The sequence below is a fragment of the Opisthocomus hoazin genome, chromosome 6 (assembly GCF_030867145.1).
Source record: "Opisthocomus hoazin isolate bOpiHoa1 chromosome 6, bOpiHoa1.hap1, whole genome shotgun sequence".
Taxonomy (NCBI): Eukaryota; Metazoa; Chordata; class Aves; order Opisthocomiformes; family Opisthocomidae; genus Opisthocomus; species Opisthocomus hoazin.
This window is the reverse complement of record NC_134419.1, coordinates 36,007,326-36,016,140: the sequence shown is the minus strand read 5'-3', so window position 1 is coordinate 36,016,140 and position 8,815 is coordinate 36,007,326. Positions and strand designations below refer to the sequence as shown.

At 41.4% G+C, this 8,815-nt stretch overlaps 1 long non-coding RNA gene across 1 annotated transcript in view; it reads right to left on the bottom strand.

The window, feature by feature from the left end:
* Positions 1-2,696: 2,696 nt before the first annotated feature.
* The window catches only part of LOC142361721 (uncharacterized), a 41,122-nt gene continuing 35,003 nt past the window's right edge, over positions 2,697-8,815 (bottom strand). Inside the window, exons 5-7 of the long non-coding RNA XR_012764344.1 lie at positions 5,350-5,538; positions 4,416-4,581; positions 2,697-3,448 (exon numbers count right to left, since the gene is read on the bottom strand). This is a non-coding gene — a long non-coding RNA (uncharacterized LOC142361721). The remainder of the gene's footprint in view (positions 3,449-4,415; positions 4,582-5,349; positions 5,539-8,815) is intronic.

Genomic DNA, 8,815 nt, shown 5'->3' with positions numbered 1-8,815 from the left:
CACTGGTTACAGATTTGTTACACATAGGACTACTGCTAGGTTGATGCGATCACCAAAGAGCCAGAGAAGGGTTTCTTTCTCAGCCTTGAGACTTCAGCACACCGAGTGCTACTGCCTGTGAGGCTTGCCTGGGGATGGCAGGGCTTCCATCTGCAACCTCAGGTTACTGCAGGGTCGGACCACCGCTCGCACAGGACTCTGCTGCCTCAGGACCAAGTTTCTCCCCCCTCCTTACCCCAAGTTGCTTCGTCCTCCTTGGCTGCGCAGTCTTTATAGTGATGCTTAAATGAATCGTTGCACAGGAGACCTAATTAGAGAGGAAACTCAGCTTGGTCTCCATAATTTACAGACTGCTTTGCCAAAGGAGCCACGAACACGTATCTTTATACTGTGCTCATCCCCAGTGAATCTGAGGGCTATGCCGTGCTTTTAGTGCTCCTTTGGAATGTTACGCCGTTGCTACTCAAAGGAGCTCAAAACCATGCCTCCATTATTAAGGGGTGATTCCTATTTCTTTCCGTTCAGTCCACCAGGAGTTCATCTCTATTGTGAAAATCAAGATGTTAAGATTTCAAAATGCTCCTTTTGAGGACTGGGTCCTACTTTTCATGGGTATCTTGTAGGTTTCTATGTTTAGATAGCTGATACAACTACTCTTGACAATAATGTAAAATGAAGATGTCCCTTTGATTCATAAATAAGTTTAGAAATATGATTAAGTCCATGTTCACCTGATCTTCTACCTCCAGTGAAGTAAAAGGAAGGGTCCACAAGGCATCATACATATATGTTCTAACTAATAAGAAGCTTTATCATTTTACAGTGTTGCAAATTCAGCAGTGCTTGAGTAAACAAAGGCAATACTCGTTACTGAACTTGTTTCTGGATTAAAAATTATGACAGAAGAACAATAGAGTAATTTAGAAAAATTACAATGAAATAGAGTAGCAAATATATTTCTTCTTCAGTTGAATTACAAGAAAGCACATCAGTGAAACAGATGAACCGCCAATATTGTTTTAATAATACCATAGAGTTGTCTAGGGGAGACAGAAATCGACATGTTCATAAATATGTTCATCACAGAGTTAGTTAAATATCATCTGATATATCAGATACTGTATTCATAATGTTATAGCAAATGCTACAAAATCTGAAAATGTTGATCATTCTTACAAGATAAATAAGATCAAATTATGAACAATTTAGTCAAAATGGAAATCAGCCTTAAAAAAGTATTCAATATTAATCTGAACCTAACTCAGCCTAAAAGAAAAATATGACCTGGAGTGTTTGGGTTTGCTCTGAAAACCGGAAGGATAAAAATATGAAACCTTCACTTATTCTTGGGTGAAAACACAACTGTGCGGATGTTTGAAGCAAATGGATAATTCACTGTATGTATACTGGTAACGGAGTATTGAGTAAGGCCAGCATGAAAGAAAAACAAAAATTGAAATCAGGGAAGCGATCCTAATTCTGGGGTTCTAAGTATATTTAAGTACGAACTTTAGCAATATTTCATTATGCGCCAAGCTGCCTTACTAAGTCAGCAGCATGAATTTGCTCTAGAAGAGTAATAAACCACATGCAAGAAGCTAAATGCTGCTGGCTTTATTCTGGCAAGAAATAATTTTAACTTCATTGGAAATTACTTAAAGAAATCAGGTGGAATTCATAACCTAAAGTTAAATTTGAACATCCAAGGGGTAACCCAGTTCTTCTATCACACTGTAATTGCAGCACTGGACTCCAGAAAATACTAGAATGCAAAATGTATCTACAAAATCTGAAGATGGAGAACTGCAAATAGGAAATGTGGGAGGTGGGTTTTTTTGCCAAGAATAGCTGTAAAGATAGAATAGACTCTGATTTTATTTGACATATGTCAGTATCATAAAAATGCTCAAATAAAACAGACAGTCATCCCTGATGAAATGTCAGCCTGCTCCAGGCGTACTCTGTGAAAGGCCTCATTCACATGGGCCAGGAGTGAGTATTTACTTACGGTGAACTTCAGCTGAAAATATTTACAAATTACTTGAATGCCAAAAAAGAGTATGTAAATTCTCTCAAAAATCTATCTTGAGAAACGTCTTGTGCCCCGCCAAAATAGTTAAACCGTAGAAAAAGAAAACAGGAATAAAGTTAAATGTCTGAATAAATGAACTCTACCTTATGAAAAAGACTGGAAGAAATCATATAGCTCATAATCTCATTTAAAATATTGCTAAGTTATGAACAGTACAACATGGTATCTCGAAGAGTCTAAAAACCAAACTAATCCTCCAAATCTGAATATATACTCAGTGAGCCATTAACTGGTTGAACTTCACCTACTCTATTAAATCAACTACGAACTCCACAGCGCTGTACAAAAATCTGCAAAATCTGTATTCCCTTAAGTAAAAAATGCTCTCTGTCAGTGCCACTTCTTATCACTATGTTGGTGTTCAGACTCCATACGCTTCATCTGCTCACAGACTTGCAATCACCTTCAGAATTTGAATTAACTACTTAAAACTCATATAGCTATTACTATAGACCAAGATTAACTGTGGACTTTTTACTTCTATACCACTCTTGAACCAGCAATCAGGCATCAATCCCTTGTTTATCAAGAAGAAAAAATAATTGTGAATATTCTCACATTTAGACCAGGCCTAGATAGTCAAGCAATTAAAAATTCAATTTGAACAGACCTGACAACTAAAATTCTTTCCTCTGGATGTTTATTTCCAGTGGAATATGCAGGAAACCAATAAATAAATGTACTATTTGATAATGGGGACACCACATTTTGAGAGAGAGAGTTCTAGAGCATTTGGTCATTTTACTTAGGGCTTGTAAGTAAAGAAGATAGTCAAGGACGCCTTGAGATCATCAAGTAAATCTCTACGTGAGTTGTTACTGTCCTTTGATCTCTTGCAATCCAGGCTTTACCTGGTGGTATTGTCTTTCATTAATAGTCTGTGTCTGCAGATGGTACGTTATTTGTAGTCCTCCTGTTCTTTTCTCACTTTGTTTTCCATAAATCCCTTATTAGATTAAACCAATGTAATTATACAATAAACTACTGAATAATCTTTTCTACATTATCCACAAACTCTTATAGAACAGATCTATTTCTGCCACATCCAGTATCTCTCTGGAAATTACAAGGAGGAGTCTAAGTATCTGTCACGGCCCTTAAAGCACAGTGGGGAGTTAAAAAAAGAGAATAAAGAGAACAAGACAAAAGCAAGAACAGAAGAAAACACTTTATGGCAGATAGCATGCTGTTTTGGTGTTTTAAGAGGTGAGCCTGGAGGTCCCATTTCAATGGAGCGACCATAGTGCAGTTCCCAGCAGTATCTTTTAGGTCAGATATTCCAGACACAGAAAATAGGACAGGCTTTGCAGATCGCAATGTGTCAGGTAGGACAGTGGATTCTCTGAGCGACTTCTCCTGCAGGGGAGAAAACCAGAGGAAAATAAAATCCCACAATTTAATACAGATTAGCATGAGGTGACTCCGGTGAATACCACTGACACTTTCGCATTATTATTTCAAAGCACGCGTAAAAATCCACTCCGGGAAGAATACTGAAGAAGTCCCTGTGCACACAAACATTACTGTCTGTGATTGCTGGCACGGAACATTGAGTTAGAGGAGTAGGAATGAAACAAGCTGAGGAGCTAAAGCAACTCACTGGAAAAATGAAAGCTACTACTCCTGGTAGTTTAATTGTACTGTGTTTGCTTCAGAAGCTGAAATATCTCTAGCCTGAGGCACAATCACTGAAGATATCTAAATTGCTGACAGAATAGCTGAGACATCACAGTCTGCAGGTTTGGTACCTAAAGTAATAATCTAGAAAGATCTGCCTAAGGTTTAATTGATCATTCTGACTCCTGAATATAATGCAGCTTGACTGCTTCTGCACAAAGGATAAAACAATATAAACAGCACTAGTGCTGAAGATGAGAGGTGATAAAAGCAGCGATATAAAAGATTGTGTTTGCTAGCTGATCGGAGGAGGAGGAAAGGAATGTCAGCTCACTGATTTATGATGGAATTTGATGATCCAATGACATTCACAGAACGCCTCTGTGCCCTTAACACCTTGACCGTGCTGCTTCTTCTGCATATGAAATCAGAGTGATATAAAAATCTGCATATTTTGCTCATCATTGTAATGTTGAAGTTTTTTCCAATAGTGTGACAGTTTGTGTCACTGCCAAGCCTTTATAATCAACTTTTTGGTATGTGTGCCCCGTTTCGAGGGCTTACATTGTACAGATCTTCTGTAATGGCCCATTAATCCATTATGCACACATGAAGAAAACAGAAAGTAGAGTTGGAAAATGTTATACTCGAAAACTGACTATTGGCAAAAGGGAAAAAAAGCCTAGATATAAATCTAGGAATTTACTGTTTGTTCTGCATCGGCGCTCGCTGAGTCACTCTGCTCCGTTGCGGGCGTTCAGAGGACGGGTTGGAACCAGAGGAGTTCCTGGCCCAGCTACGGCTCAGGCCCGTTACCTCCATGGGCGCCTGCACCAAACCACCGCCAGTCTGCTCAAGTGCACCCATCACAGCTGGAGAAAAGAAAAAGGAAAAATAAAACAAATATTTCCTGGAATTTTTTTTCCATTTTCTGAAAATTGCTGAATAAAAGACTCATCGATCCAGAATCATATCCATATTTTTGTGTCAAATAATCTTCATCGAACCTTTCTTCCATAAAGTTCTCTAATCATTATATTGTCCTAGGTATACTGCTGGTATCCAAGGCACCTATAATAATGAAATCCAAAAGGTGTTCAAATATTGTTTCCTTTTTATTGATTTTAGAACTTGTATGCTACAGTTTCATTGGATGCTTCCTATTTATTACATTACAAGAAATACTGAATTCACCTTCTATTTGAGATTTTTTAAATGTCTTCATCATAGTCTTCTTGATACCTTTTCCAAGCAGAAGAATCTCAGTTTATTTAATGTATCCATTTGCAGAATGAAATAGATTAAATTTTGTACTTGCAGTCATATTTGTTCCTCTTCTACATTCATTATTTTTAGTTCTTTTATGCCCTTCTGGTTTTACACAGTGGAACAGTAATATCTTCTGTCTTGTTCGCTGTTCTTTTCCTAACTTTTAACATAATACTTGCTTTCCGAACCACCACAAAGCACCAGAGCTGACATTTTCACATAATTATTCACAATGATTTCAAGAGCACTTCTCTGAGTGCTAATACCAGTTTAAAACCTAGCACGTGCACAGGCAGAGCTGTTTTTCGCTTTTCTTTACATTAAGAAAATTTGTATCACTCAACCTTTGCCACCTCTACTGCCCACAGTACCTTCCACTCTCTGTGCAGAGGCCAGTCCAAGGAGCGGATTACACAGCAGGCTGATAACGGTGAATTACCATTTCAGACCTCGCAGGACTCCTCTGTGGACACCGTAAGGTATGGTGACTTGCTCAGATGTACTCCGCAGTTTGTTCTGAAATGAAAGCTCAGCTTTACCTCAGTCTTCGATCTAGTGCCCTGTCAAGAAGAGGCCAATGTAAGAGACAAGACGTGCGTATTTTGAAGCACATGTTTTCATTTCTAATATACTGCTATTTCACTGTATCAAGTTTATGCAGATGTATCCATTTATGTTTTACATTATTATTGATAAACAAATTGTTACTGCATTTTTACTTACTATCACAAAAGAAAAGTACTGATATTCTGGCTGTTGGTTTTTTTTCTTTTCCAATACCATAAACAAAGGAAATTTACCCTAAAATCTGAAAGCAGACTTGCGGGGTTTGTCCTGTATCATCACTTTTTTACCTGAGATTTCTATCCCTGTAGAAAGTGACAGATTCTAAAGCCATCTCACTGCTATTTTGCACCACTTGGTAGCCTAAAAGCGCTGTAGTACGTTTGCAAACACAGAATGCAGCCACCTCGATGTGATAAACTCCTGGCTGGCGAAGTGTAACAGTGCCAGCTCCCTCACGAGCTCCGGATGTCTGACGCTGCGCTCTGCCATCTGGGCTCACCATCCCCAACGCTGCCTGCAGCCATGCCCTGGGGCCAGGGGCTGCACCAGCCCCTCCTCCTCTCCTTCTGCACCAGAGGAAGGTCTGCTACTGGAGAGAGTTGTAATGGTGCTTTACATAGCAATGGAATCAGCATAGCTACACTTTTTCAGCTGAAACAAGAGAAGTTTTTACTTTCCCCGTAATCTTTAACAGGCCATCAAAATAGCAGCAGTACCTGTGCAGAACTGTTCCAGTCTCTACTCTAATTTGCTGCGCAGTTTCAAAACACAACCTCAGATGTATTTACAAATAGCATTTCTTGAATGGAACATCAATTATTCGTCTTTTATTTCATACTCACTGTTTAAGAACAGGTAAGTTTCTAATGAGATCTTCCTTGTTTCTCCTCTTCCTGTCTTCATATTGCATAATTTTACTTTTCACACCTGCTGTTCCTTTTATTCATTATTAATGTTTCTTATTTTCACCTTTATGCAGACTAAGGTAGCATTTTTTGTATTACTTAATAGTAGTTCATTCATCTAGGACGTGAACAATGTGATTATATTCACTTTTCAGCAACATCATTAGCTATTATCTGTATTATGTTTTCTCTTGGGTTTACTTGGATATTCTTCAGTAATTTCGCTGGTACTTCAAATTTCCATTTCTGTCAGCTTCAACGCTAGCTCGTACTATTGCTCCCTATTTGCTAAGATGAAAGTCATTAAAAATTATGATAATTTGTTGATCCTTCACTTGCTGTGAGTATGGCTGGACTGCGTGGCAGTGACAAATTCATGAGCCGTGCGACTCGTGCTTGGGAGGCCTCTGGGAATTTGTACTCTTGCAAGAAGGGACCTGCCACGCGTGGAAATCCTGCACAGGAGTGGTAGATGCCTGTGCCCAGCTTCCATTTATTATTTAACTGTCCCTTAGGGACCACAGTGACCTGGAACACTGTGATGAGGGGCTGCAGAGCAGGGCTCAGACAGGTCCTGTGGAGGGTCCCCAGGGTGCTGGTCAGGCTGCTGCCCGTGGCTGGTGCTTGCAGTCTGTGCAGCAGCTCTCATCTCTGCTTCTCAGTCTTTGGAAACTTCTGGTGGAATGTTCAGAGCCAGGCTGCTGCTGGGAGACTCTGACTCTCGGCCAGGGAATGACAAGAGTCCGTTAAGCTAATGCTAGAGAGAGACCGGGGGGAGGGGGAAGGAGAGAACTTCCCAGTCCTGAGCACAGCCCCCAGGAGCAGGATTTTGCAGGGCAGGTTGTACAGAAGGGCACACACAAGGCAGCTGCAAACTGCTGAAGGTAGTGTGGGACTGAGCAACATCAGTGGTGATACAAAACGGGGCATGGTCCCCAGCACTGACGGGAGCAACTGCTTCAGCAAGTCAGAGGCTTCTATTCATAATTTCCTGATAGAGGATGAACTTGGATCACTAGGAATGATGGAGCTGGGGGAAACTACAGCCTGCAGCTAAGTGAAGTAACCATCCACAAAGGTCAAAAGCAAAGAATACAGAGTGATGAGAAGAAAGAGGAATGAGAACAATCAAATAGGGCAAAGACGCATCCACCTCAAGTGTGCCCATATAGCTGGAGTGCTGCGATGGACAAGCTCTCCAGTAAAGACAAGCAGGGATGACCAGGAATGAGCAATGAGGCCCTCTTGTGTGGTTAGTAATCAGCCAGCGGAGCACGAGCCAGCAACGTGCCCTGGCGAGGGGCAGCAGCATCGTGGGTGGCATAAACAGAGGCATTAGCAGGAGAGCAAGGAGGGCGTTATCCTCCTCTGCTCAGCACTGTTAACGCAGATACTGCACCCAGTTTTAGGCCCCCCAGTACAGCAAAGGTATTGACAAACTAGAATGAAGTCAGTGAGGCCCACAGGGTGGTCAGGACCGGAGCACCTGCCTTCAGAAGAGAGGTCACAGGAGTGGGGCTTGGTCAGCCTGAAGCAGGGAGGGCTTCAGGGGGCCCCACAGCAACTGCCCGGCCTGTGGGGAGGGGATGGGGAAGAGGGAACCAGGCTCTTCACAGAGGTACATGGAGCAAGGATGGGACACAATGGACAAAAATTGAAGCAGAAGAGGTTGAGACTGGATGTGAGGAGAACCTTTTTCCCCACAAGGACAGTAGAGCAATGGAAGAGGCTGCCCAGTGAGATTGTGCCATCTCCATCCTCAGAGGTTTTCAAGCTCCAGCTGGGTCAAGCCCTGAGCAACGTGGTGTGATGCCAGTGCTGCGAGCAGGAGGTTAGACAGAGACCTCCTGCGGCCCCATCCAGCCTGCATCATCCTATAAGCCTGTGACATCTTTCATCTTAAAGCACACTGCAGCTATTAGAGAAATCTCATCACACTCCTATAGACAAGAAAATGAAATACGTTATGATGCCGTGAAAAGCCGGAATTGAAGACTCAATAGTCGGCAGACTATTAAGCAGGTATTCTTTATTGCGGCGCCGGGCACACGGGGGATCTCTCCTCCAAACGCGTGCACCGAAGAGACACAGTTACTAGGTATTTATGCTATGTTAACATACATATTAATTACATTTCCAAGAAATGTTTATCATAGTAATGGCTTTTCTGAGAATTCATTAATATATGGTAATGTCCATCGCACATGTTTGTTTGGCGTCTCTCGGCAGGGGTCTTCAGATTATCCTGCAGCCTCCTTATCTCTGTAGTTTGCATACCTGTTCTCCCAAGGCCCAGGGCCTAAAGGGATTATTCAGGAGTCCCTTGTCTTGCAACCGTCCGAATTATTCACAAAGTACCAAGACT